We start from the raw sequence: 9,795 nt of genomic DNA on the forward strand, positions 1-9,795 counted from the left end.
GTGCCACGCCGGCCGCGCAAATAACATTCAGTTCCCGACTGTTACGAACGTTTGGCCAGCCCCTCCCCCCCAAGGAAAATCTATAAACAAATTATGCATATATTTAAAATGCTACAGTCTAAAACAAACACATTATACAAAATAGAACTGATTACGTACAATTTGAATCTGGAATAAATTAAAATTAGTAGATATTAATAACAAAGTCGTATTTTAACATTGATCAATTTTTATGTTTTTCAACAAATTGTGATAAATAATGATACAGTTTAAACCAAACACCCTTTACGAATTAAAACTGATTACGTACAGTTTCCTCCTATTGGAATAATAACAATAAAAAAAAAAAATCTGCTATTAATTATTAAATATTTTGAAGTAGGTATAACGATTTTCACAAATTAATACAATATTTTTTTTTACCATGCAAAAAAGTTATAATTGTAATGTCTAACACACAGCATTCTGGCCTCGGAAATTAATTTATTATGTCCCCTGGGATAACCTGTCCTTGTTACACCATAAACCTGAGCTGGAAAAATGTTGTTTTAACTACCACTTAATTATATACAATCCAAGAAATTTTTCCGGGAATAGAAATATTTCTAAAATATAAATCTAATTGTTGGAGAAATCCCTTCATGAAAAATAAATAATCATTCATAGTACGAATAGAACAACATTTATACTAGACAGCTTAAATAATTATTACATTTGAGAAATTATTTAAAACCAAATTAATACACGGCCAACTGATATTTACTTGTATATTTTGAATATCATTAATTAATATAATTTAATAAAAATATTGGAATTATCTAACAGCCTTAATATTACCCTGTAATATTTTTAGTGATTTATATCATTTATGACTACAAGTTTAATTAAACATCTAAACATCTAAACAAAAAATTTAAATATCTACTTTGAAATTTTTGGACTTGAGATTATTTTCAGGAATTTTCTGAGAAAATATGTACCTATTCCATAAGCCTCTCCAAAACTGAACGATTTTTAGTTGCATAGGATCTTAGCCCCCTTCCAACCCAAAACACATTAATGCTAAAATTGTTAGCCCTTCCTCGAATTTTAATGGATTTACACTTAAGCTTTTCCTGATGTAAAACCTAATAAGAAAAACATATACCATTATAAGACAAATATATTATACAAAATGAAAGTGATAACCTACCGAGGAGATCTGGAAATAAATAAAAATGTTAGATAGTTATTACTTGCTTATTTAATATTTTAAAATTTACTGAATTTGATCAAGGAGGTTGGAAACTTGGTTTTTATTTAACATTTTAGACACAAAAACCTGATAAGATTACACATACTTAAAATTATCGGATTTCAATTTTGAAAAATTTTTTGAGTTGATCGACATTTTTCTAGGTTGTTTTGGAAATCGATTTTTAATATTTCTTTAAAAATTGATATTAAATTTTAGTTGAGTTTCTTAATTTATTTGTAATTTTTAGATTCACCTTAATGTCTTTAAAAAAAAAATTAAACAGTTATTTTAAAATGTATCTCCACAATAACTTAATAACAACAATAAGTACTAATATTTTTACAGAATTGAAATCCGATCATTCTGAGTTAACGTATTTTTGTCAGGCTTTTATTTCTAGATTGATTAAAATCAGTTGAGGCTTGACACAACTTTACCCAATACATTTACAAAAAAAATGTAAGTTTAATAAATGCTCAAACATATTTAAATTTTGAAGAAAGTACGTATAATGTATCCAATAAGTTCATGAACTTGGGAATTTCATAACAAATTTTCTAAAGTATTCCATTGACCCCCTTAGAAACATTTAGGTTTTCTAGATGGGCGAATGTAAGTTCCTACACGAGACCTAGCAGGTAAACAAGATGCATATGTTAGTTCCTACACGATAAAATAAGGTACATATGTAAGTTCCTACACAGTAATAACCAGGTACAAGGGTAAGTTCCTACACAGTAAAAAATAGGTACATGTGTAAGTTCCTACACTAAGTATATTATAAGTTATCAATATGATATTAGTTATAATGATATATCATATTATAATACTGTCATACATTTTAATCCTTTATTCTATATAATATATAATTCTTTATAATATTTAATAATTTACCTTATAAATATTATCAATTTAATAATTTAAAAAATAATAATTGTAATAATATAATAATAATTCGTCATTTATTGAAAAAAATAAAAATAAAAATTATCCATTCTATATAATATTTAATAATTTTAAAAATAATAATCGTAATTGTAAAGAGTTAATACGTATGACAGTATTGTAATATGATATAAGTGTTATTAGATTGATAACTTATAATATTCTTAGTGTAGGAACTTACACGTGTACCTTTTTTTACCGTGTGGGAACTTACACATGTACCTGTTTTTCGTCGTGTAGGAACTAACATACGTACCTTTTTTTTTTCGTGTAGGAACTTACACATCACATATGTAGGAATTAACGTATGTAATTGTCTACCTGTTACTCTCGTGTAGGAACTTACGATTCCCCTTCTAGATTGTGTGTCATCAGACCCCCTCCCCACCAGAAAAAAATTAAGTTAAAAATATTAGCTCTACCTGGAATATTTATGGATTCACTTAAAGGTATTCGATACTGACCGTTTTTATGACTTAAACGTAACAATCTTTAGTCCATCAGTCTGATGTACCTAATAATGTGATAAGAATATAAGATATTTAAAACTGATTTGAATTCGTTATTATATTTTCTTGAGATCAGTAGAGCCACTTTTTCAAATTTTGGCCCCTAATCTTTTAAATATGGATTAAAAACTTATGAAATTAAAAAAAAAATTAAGTTTTGACTACACTAAATTAAAATTGTAAATTCTAAATAGTGGCTCGGTTGATCTATAGAAGACATAATAACGAATTTAAATCAGTTTTTAGAAGTCTTATAATTAGGTCAATCGGACTGATGCACAAAAGATTGGATGTTTTGGTCGATTTAATTTTGCTCACGTGCCCTACGTGGTACAAGGTGTGATATGTGCATAAGCGTGCGTGAGTGTTCACATTTTAGTTGGTGGTCTGAGAGTCACTCATACTAATAAACAGTTACTACACACGCAAAACGGCATAACCATGCCTTGCACGCACGTAATATAGAAATTACCCATATTTAAATCATTTTTATTAAAACCAGTCGGTATCGAATCCCCTTAAGTTTCTCATATCAATGGATGCCTCGTATGAATATACGCCACTATAATAAGACAATTAGACAAACATATTTTACAAAACAAACTGATTACTAACGATTTTATATTTTTTTAAATTGTCTAAGTTTAATAAGTCTTTCAAATGCTTTTACCAAAACAGAAAAATCTCATCAAGAATAATTAAAAAAATACTAAAATGTATGATACCCAATATATGGCACTCTGGACTTTACAATAAATACATGAGATACCCAATCAAAATAAAATAAAATTATAAAATTATTATAAAATAATAATTTATAATTATAATACATACTACACAAAAAAAATGATAATCGTTGTCCCCAATCTGTAAAAATAAACCTTATAAAAATTTCTAATTGTTTCTCGTATATCTACATTAAACATTTTATAAGTTAAGAACACTTATTAGGATAGATATAGTATATTTATTCTAAAACCTATTTATCGGAACAAAAACATTTTAATTAAACCTCCACAATTATTCATAAACTACAAAGCACATCTTCCTTATATCACCTTACGTAAATTAATTCCGTGATAATTTGTATACATTTTTTAAGCGGTAAGTTGAGATCAGATATGAATCTATATCTATATATCCTATATATTTAATTAGTATTTCCAATAATAGACAGCTTTCAAGATGCTTGGGACGTTTTTATTTATGTCCAATGGGTGGTGAGTACACTAGGACGACAGTCAGGCTGGAAAGTAAACTGTATAGTGTTCGGCGTAATTCCACAACGGGCAAAAGGCACTGTCCTATTTACAAAGTAAGTTAAAATATAGTTCAAGGGATTAAGAGTTTAGGGAACTGGGTCAATCATTAGTAGAGTCTAACTGTCAATAGCGACTGCTGCCGTGAGTCGGAACCGGGAACGGTCGGCTTTTAAAAGCGACAGAGGTGGGTTACGTTGGTCGAGAATCCGGTACGGTGACTTACGTCTCTCAAAATTCGGGGACCTGGCAGGTTCTGCCCGTTCGCTGATATTGGTTCAGGTGGGTCGGCGAGCCCCTGATTGATTGTCGTATAAACGGAATCGGCCACGGAGCTTCCTAGTCGGTTTGTAATCATTCTAACGATCTAACGTACTGTTTACGTGTTGGCACAGATAGTAGTAGCTCGTTACCGGGAGATGCTCGCGTAGTGTTGATCGCTCATCAAATGGTGAAATCGGTCGTCGCAGTTGGGTTGGTTTCCTTCACCACTAAACTGGCTATGAGAACAACTCGTACAAACGATATTTGTGGTGATTCCCAAGTGGGTTTCTCACGGGTTTGTACGAAGAGTCTTACCGTGCTGTTGCTCGTCGTTTATGTCGGCGTCGATATCGTCGAATGTGTTTCGCTGCTTGTTAGCGTTTTTAATATACGGCTCGGCGTTTGGTAGCCTTCTTTTTGTCTTCGAACGTTGTTTAATTGAAAATAGATTGAAGATGTATTGTAAAGAATGTTGAAATTGAAGTATCCAATCTCAACGGATATACTGATATAAATATACGTTTAGTGATCGAAACCAGTGCTGATTGCTCGAAAACTTCTTGGTATGGCGAGGGACCATTGCTTGGTTGTTGTAACCATAGATAATAAAGAAATGGATTGGCCATCCCTATACCTTATACACGGAGCGTTCTGTGATCGAAGAGAACTTATGTTACCACAGTGGTTAGATAGTGGTTGCCGGGTAGCAACATTTTAAAGCATTACGTCTCGGTGCGTGAAATTTTAAAATATGCCAGCCCATTAATTACCATTCGGCTATCAACAATCAGATAGGGCATAGAACCATAGATAATTAATAATTTTTAATGATGACAATAATATTGATATAATAAAATAATAATTGTTCGGTATAAATACAAATTAAAATAAAATGGGTGATCTGCTATTATAGGGCACTATGTCAAAAACTTATAATAATATAATCTATAATAATATCACAGAATAGAATCTATTCAATAGATAAATAAATATGATTAAATATGATAACTAATATTAACTAATGATAAATAATGATATTTTCAATTTTGTTATTGTCAATCGACAATTATAGACTTAGGTTAAGTCTAGCATGAGGTCTATGTTGTCATTTTGTCAATAGATAATAATAAAATACATGATAAATAAGAATTTATTTAATTTATTTGTCATGATAAAGTATAAACATAGGTTAAATAATAGGTTAATGAATAAGTTTAGTTACATTAAAATTAAAATTAAAAATCACACAAAAACATATTAAAGTTACTGGTTTTGAAATAAAACAAGTTTTGTGTATTTAGACCTAATTGTTATGGTATCATTTTTATTTTTTAATTCGTGATACATTCGTACCTATATCTAAATATTTTAAGATAATTAAATTCGTCAATTGGTCCCAGTGAGTATCTAAAATGGATATATTTTCGCTGCAATCGTTTTTATTAAAATATATGTTTAATTGATGCAAATTAGTACATCATTTTTAGTTGTAATTCACAATATTATAATCAGTAACCTGTGCTACATTTTGTAACCATATTGGTAACTTAAGTTATCTTCCGTCACAGATGAGAACAATAGCATCGCCCATCCATTTCTTTATTATCTATGGTTGTAACCTGCTTGTTGACGCCAACAAGTGACCATCTACATATTATTACATATAAATATTGATATCACGTTGCACCGGCCGCCACGCACATAATTATTTATTTTGTTTCGTTGTATTTTTGTAATAATTATTATTTAATGTTACACGTCAGTTATTATATAATGCATAGATTATACGCGCTAACGCTAACAGCCGCCGCGACAGCTATGCAAATATTATTAATTAACACGGCCTCCGTGATATTTTTGTCTTGTGTCGAACGTTGTAACAGCAGTATCGGCACGCGAGTTTCTATATCTGTCATCAATATTAACATAAAATTGATTTTACTCTAATAGTAAAGTGTTGTATTTTTTTTCATATTAACTGCAGGCTCGAACAGCCAGTACCTTTAAATATATTATAATCTTATTGTTAATGTGCACCATAAGGGCCATTTTTATTGTATTTGTGTGTAATGTGTAAACATCATTTTTTGTATATTATGTAAAAATTATAGCACAGAACCAGCTGGCCAGTCTGCGCTCCACAAACTGTGAGTTTTTTTAATTATTATACCATCACGCCAGAAGGGCTGTATGTCATTTTTATATTTTATATTATATAATTGTATATGATCTAACAGCTCAAATAGATGTCACCTATGATTATTATATTCTGTCGTGCCAAAAGGGCCGTACAGTAGATTATTTTTAATTCGTATTATATTTTGAATTTGTATATACTATACTGTTTAGCCTGGCTTGATTTATTATTATTATTACATTTTTTATATTATTGTTTTGCTGTGGATTTTATATATTTGTAAAATCATTATCGATACAGCGTATTATACAGCAACTAATAATTACCTAAACGTGTTATCATTTTTTATTATACACCATTAGTTTTAACCATACATCCACACAATTACACACAGTTTACCGACAGGTCGGTCAGTGTGTGAGTATATTATACATAGCAACATAACAAGCGAAGTATTTTGGTGACAGGACTTCGCGGACTATTATTGTTTCGTTCCCGGCTCCTACATTTTGGTGACCTCGACGTGATATCAAATTTATATGTAATATGTAGATGGTCACTTGTTGGCGTCAACACTACTTGATGCGCTTTTCACTCGTCATACAATTTAAATTTAGCCGTCGAAAACTTGATCTTTTGGTTCAATGCCGTCTCAAGGATGAAATTGTATGAGATGTGATAATACACTGATAGGTTTAATTATATGAGTCAAAATATTTATTGAAGATAAAAATTACTACACACTATCTTTACGGACGCAAACATACATTGACTGACTCGCCCGTACGGGACAGCCTTACATTGTACGCCCGTCGAATGTTGAGTCAGCGTTCGTTCCCCACATCACAAAATTGCTCATATAAGTCATATAAGTAATAATATTATAGGTAATACTAAATTATATACTACTACTACTACTACTACTACTCTACTACTACTACTAATAATAATTATAATAATAATCGTGGTTCATAACAGATGGTTTTGATAATGAATTTTTTATATCGTCACATGGTGTAACCGTTACGACTTCTCATAATAAACAACTTAGTAAAAATAAACACATATTTTATAAATATAAAGTGATTATATACAACCCCCGAAATAAAATAGAAATTTCACATATAAATTATTAAATATTATTAAATTTCCTGATTTTGATAAATCTTACAAATACTTTTTAACGAATCAGAAAAACATAATTAAAAAAAAGTACAAAAATGTATAAAGTCCAACATATGAAACTCCAGACTTGCTAAAAAATATGTTATGTCACCTGGAATAACCTGTCCCCTTGATGTAAATTACTTGAGCTGAAAAAACTATGAAATTGTCTCGTAGTTTCAACGCATCGTTTGTTATTTAAAAATATTACCCATCGATTATTAATTCCTAAAACACCAGTTACTAGATCGCTCGTCGTACAAGTATATTTTAAAATTGTAAATTGTTTGTATATTTGAAAACACTCATAACTCGCTTTAAAATTAAAATATAATAAAAAGCCGATGAGATGCCCTACCTAGATAATAATTTTGAATTAATTTTTTATAATAGGTCAATTTCAAAAAAATCACTCAAAATTTTAAACTAACGGAGATAAAAGTGATCTGCTGAGCGTAAAATTTGCTATTCTACGCACTTGTACGACGAGACAATACGACAAGGGTTAATTTACAAGGGTTAATTTTAATACACACTTATAATAGTTATCATTATATATTATATATATATTACCAGTTGATTCATTGGTATTAGCATTGAATTGATTAATCGAGTCTGTAAAAAATTAACTACATTGTGGAAATTTTCATTTTCATTTTTTTTTGTGTTTTCACATTCTAAATCATACAATAGTCAGTCAAACTATAGGTCAAATATTCTAAAGATTCTACAAGATATTCATAGGATGAAAAATTTTAGATAAATCTCATATTTATCCAAAAACTATAATGCGTATCTCTCATAACGTTTAATTTTATGTATACTTGGTTAGCTATTACGTATAAATACAATTTTAATTTTAAAAAAGGTACAGATAATCTTGCACAGCATTGACCCCTAAAAAGTTAATTAACAAAAATGCATGTACATTTTTCAAGAAAATTGAATACCTCAAGCTTCAAGCCTATTCATTAAAGTATTTGATGTAAAGTAGTTTGAATAGCTAGTATAGATTTGATGAATTTTAGTTAAACGATATAAATGTTTTTATGAAAAGCTACACTGAGCAAAGCAACAATAATTTCCGATAAATTCCTAGACTTTGGAATATTCCCTGAGAAACTTCCTATATATTTCATTAGCATTTTTTATAAAATAGACAGATTTTATTAATGCGGAATTGAAGCCCTTCGCTTACATTGCTCTTATACAATTAAATAAATAGATGATCGTTTATAATTCACAAATTTAAATATATTTTAAAATAAATACAACTATAAAACAACATATTTTAGAAAAAAAACTGATTTCTCACTTCGATCGCCTAAAATTAAATAAAAATGTACACATTAATTATAGAATATTTCTAAATTTCCTGATTTTAATAAATCTTACAAATACTTTTTATTAAGATCAAATATTGATAAAATTATGTTAAAAAAAGTACAAAAAATAATAATAATGTCAATGTAAAGATAATAATATTATAGTATGTTTCCTGGGATAACCTGTTCTTGACGAAATTTAACAGAGTTGGATAAACTATGATGCTGTTCCAACCTCATTATATAGGCTACTGCCTAATAGAAATATTATCCATAGAATGTTTCCAAAAACAAAGAATATTACCGAAATATTTATGTGTTACTCAAGAGAAAAATACTTCTTAAGACCTTCTTGGATCATTAAAGTATGAATAACACGCCAATCAGAATATACGGTTTAAATTTATACAAGTATTATCATTTTAATTATTTAAAAGCCCATAATTACGCTGAAAATGTACTTTTCACTGTGTAATTTGAATAAGACACTCTTACAGTGATATTAGGGATACTATATTTTTGATTCAAATCATTTACAACCACAAGTTTAATTAAATGTTTCAAAATATTAATTTTTTTAAATTTTTTGATATTTCCGATAAGTTCCTAGACTTGGAAATACTCCTAAAAATTTATAGAAAGCATCACTGAGTAAATTTTCCATCCCCAATAACAAACCGCTCTTTAGTTAGGTTAAGTCAGTATCACAAACACACTTTTATTTTTAAAATACTAGCCCTCCCTGAAATTGTTTTGATTTTTCTGCCTATATTTCTACAATGGAAATTTTGTAAGAACATATACCATAAGATAAACATATTTAAATATTTTACTAAATAAAACTGATAACATACCGCTGGATTGTACTGGAAAAAAATTAAATTGTTATTTATTGTAAAAAAAAATTTAAATTTCAAAGTTTTGGTCAATAATACCTAATACTTTTTACAGAGAC

General features: G+C 29.0%; 1 long non-coding RNA gene across 1 annotated transcript; it reads right to left on the reverse strand.

Annotated features, from left to right (window-relative positions):
• Positions 1–831: 831 nt before the first annotated feature.
• Positions 832–8,307, reverse strand: LOC149056961 (uncharacterized). The gene is made up of 3 exons (XR_016191209.1): positions 8,089–8,307; positions 3,526–3,558; positions 832–1,201 (listed from the first exon to the last, which is right to left on the reverse strand). It is a non-coding gene; the product is annotated as an uncharacterized LOC149056961 (long non-coding RNA).
• Between the last annotated feature and the right edge of the window lie 1,488 nt (positions 8,308–9,795).

Source organism: Diuraphis noxia, unplaced genomic scaffold (genome assembly GCF_037042655.1).
Source record: "Diuraphis noxia isolate RWA-SAM2 unplaced genomic scaffold, SU_Dnox_SAM2 contig0003, whole genome shotgun sequence".
In the NCBI taxonomy this organism is placed as follows: domain Eukaryota; kingdom Metazoa; phylum Arthropoda; class Insecta; order Hemiptera; family Aphididae; genus Diuraphis; species Diuraphis noxia.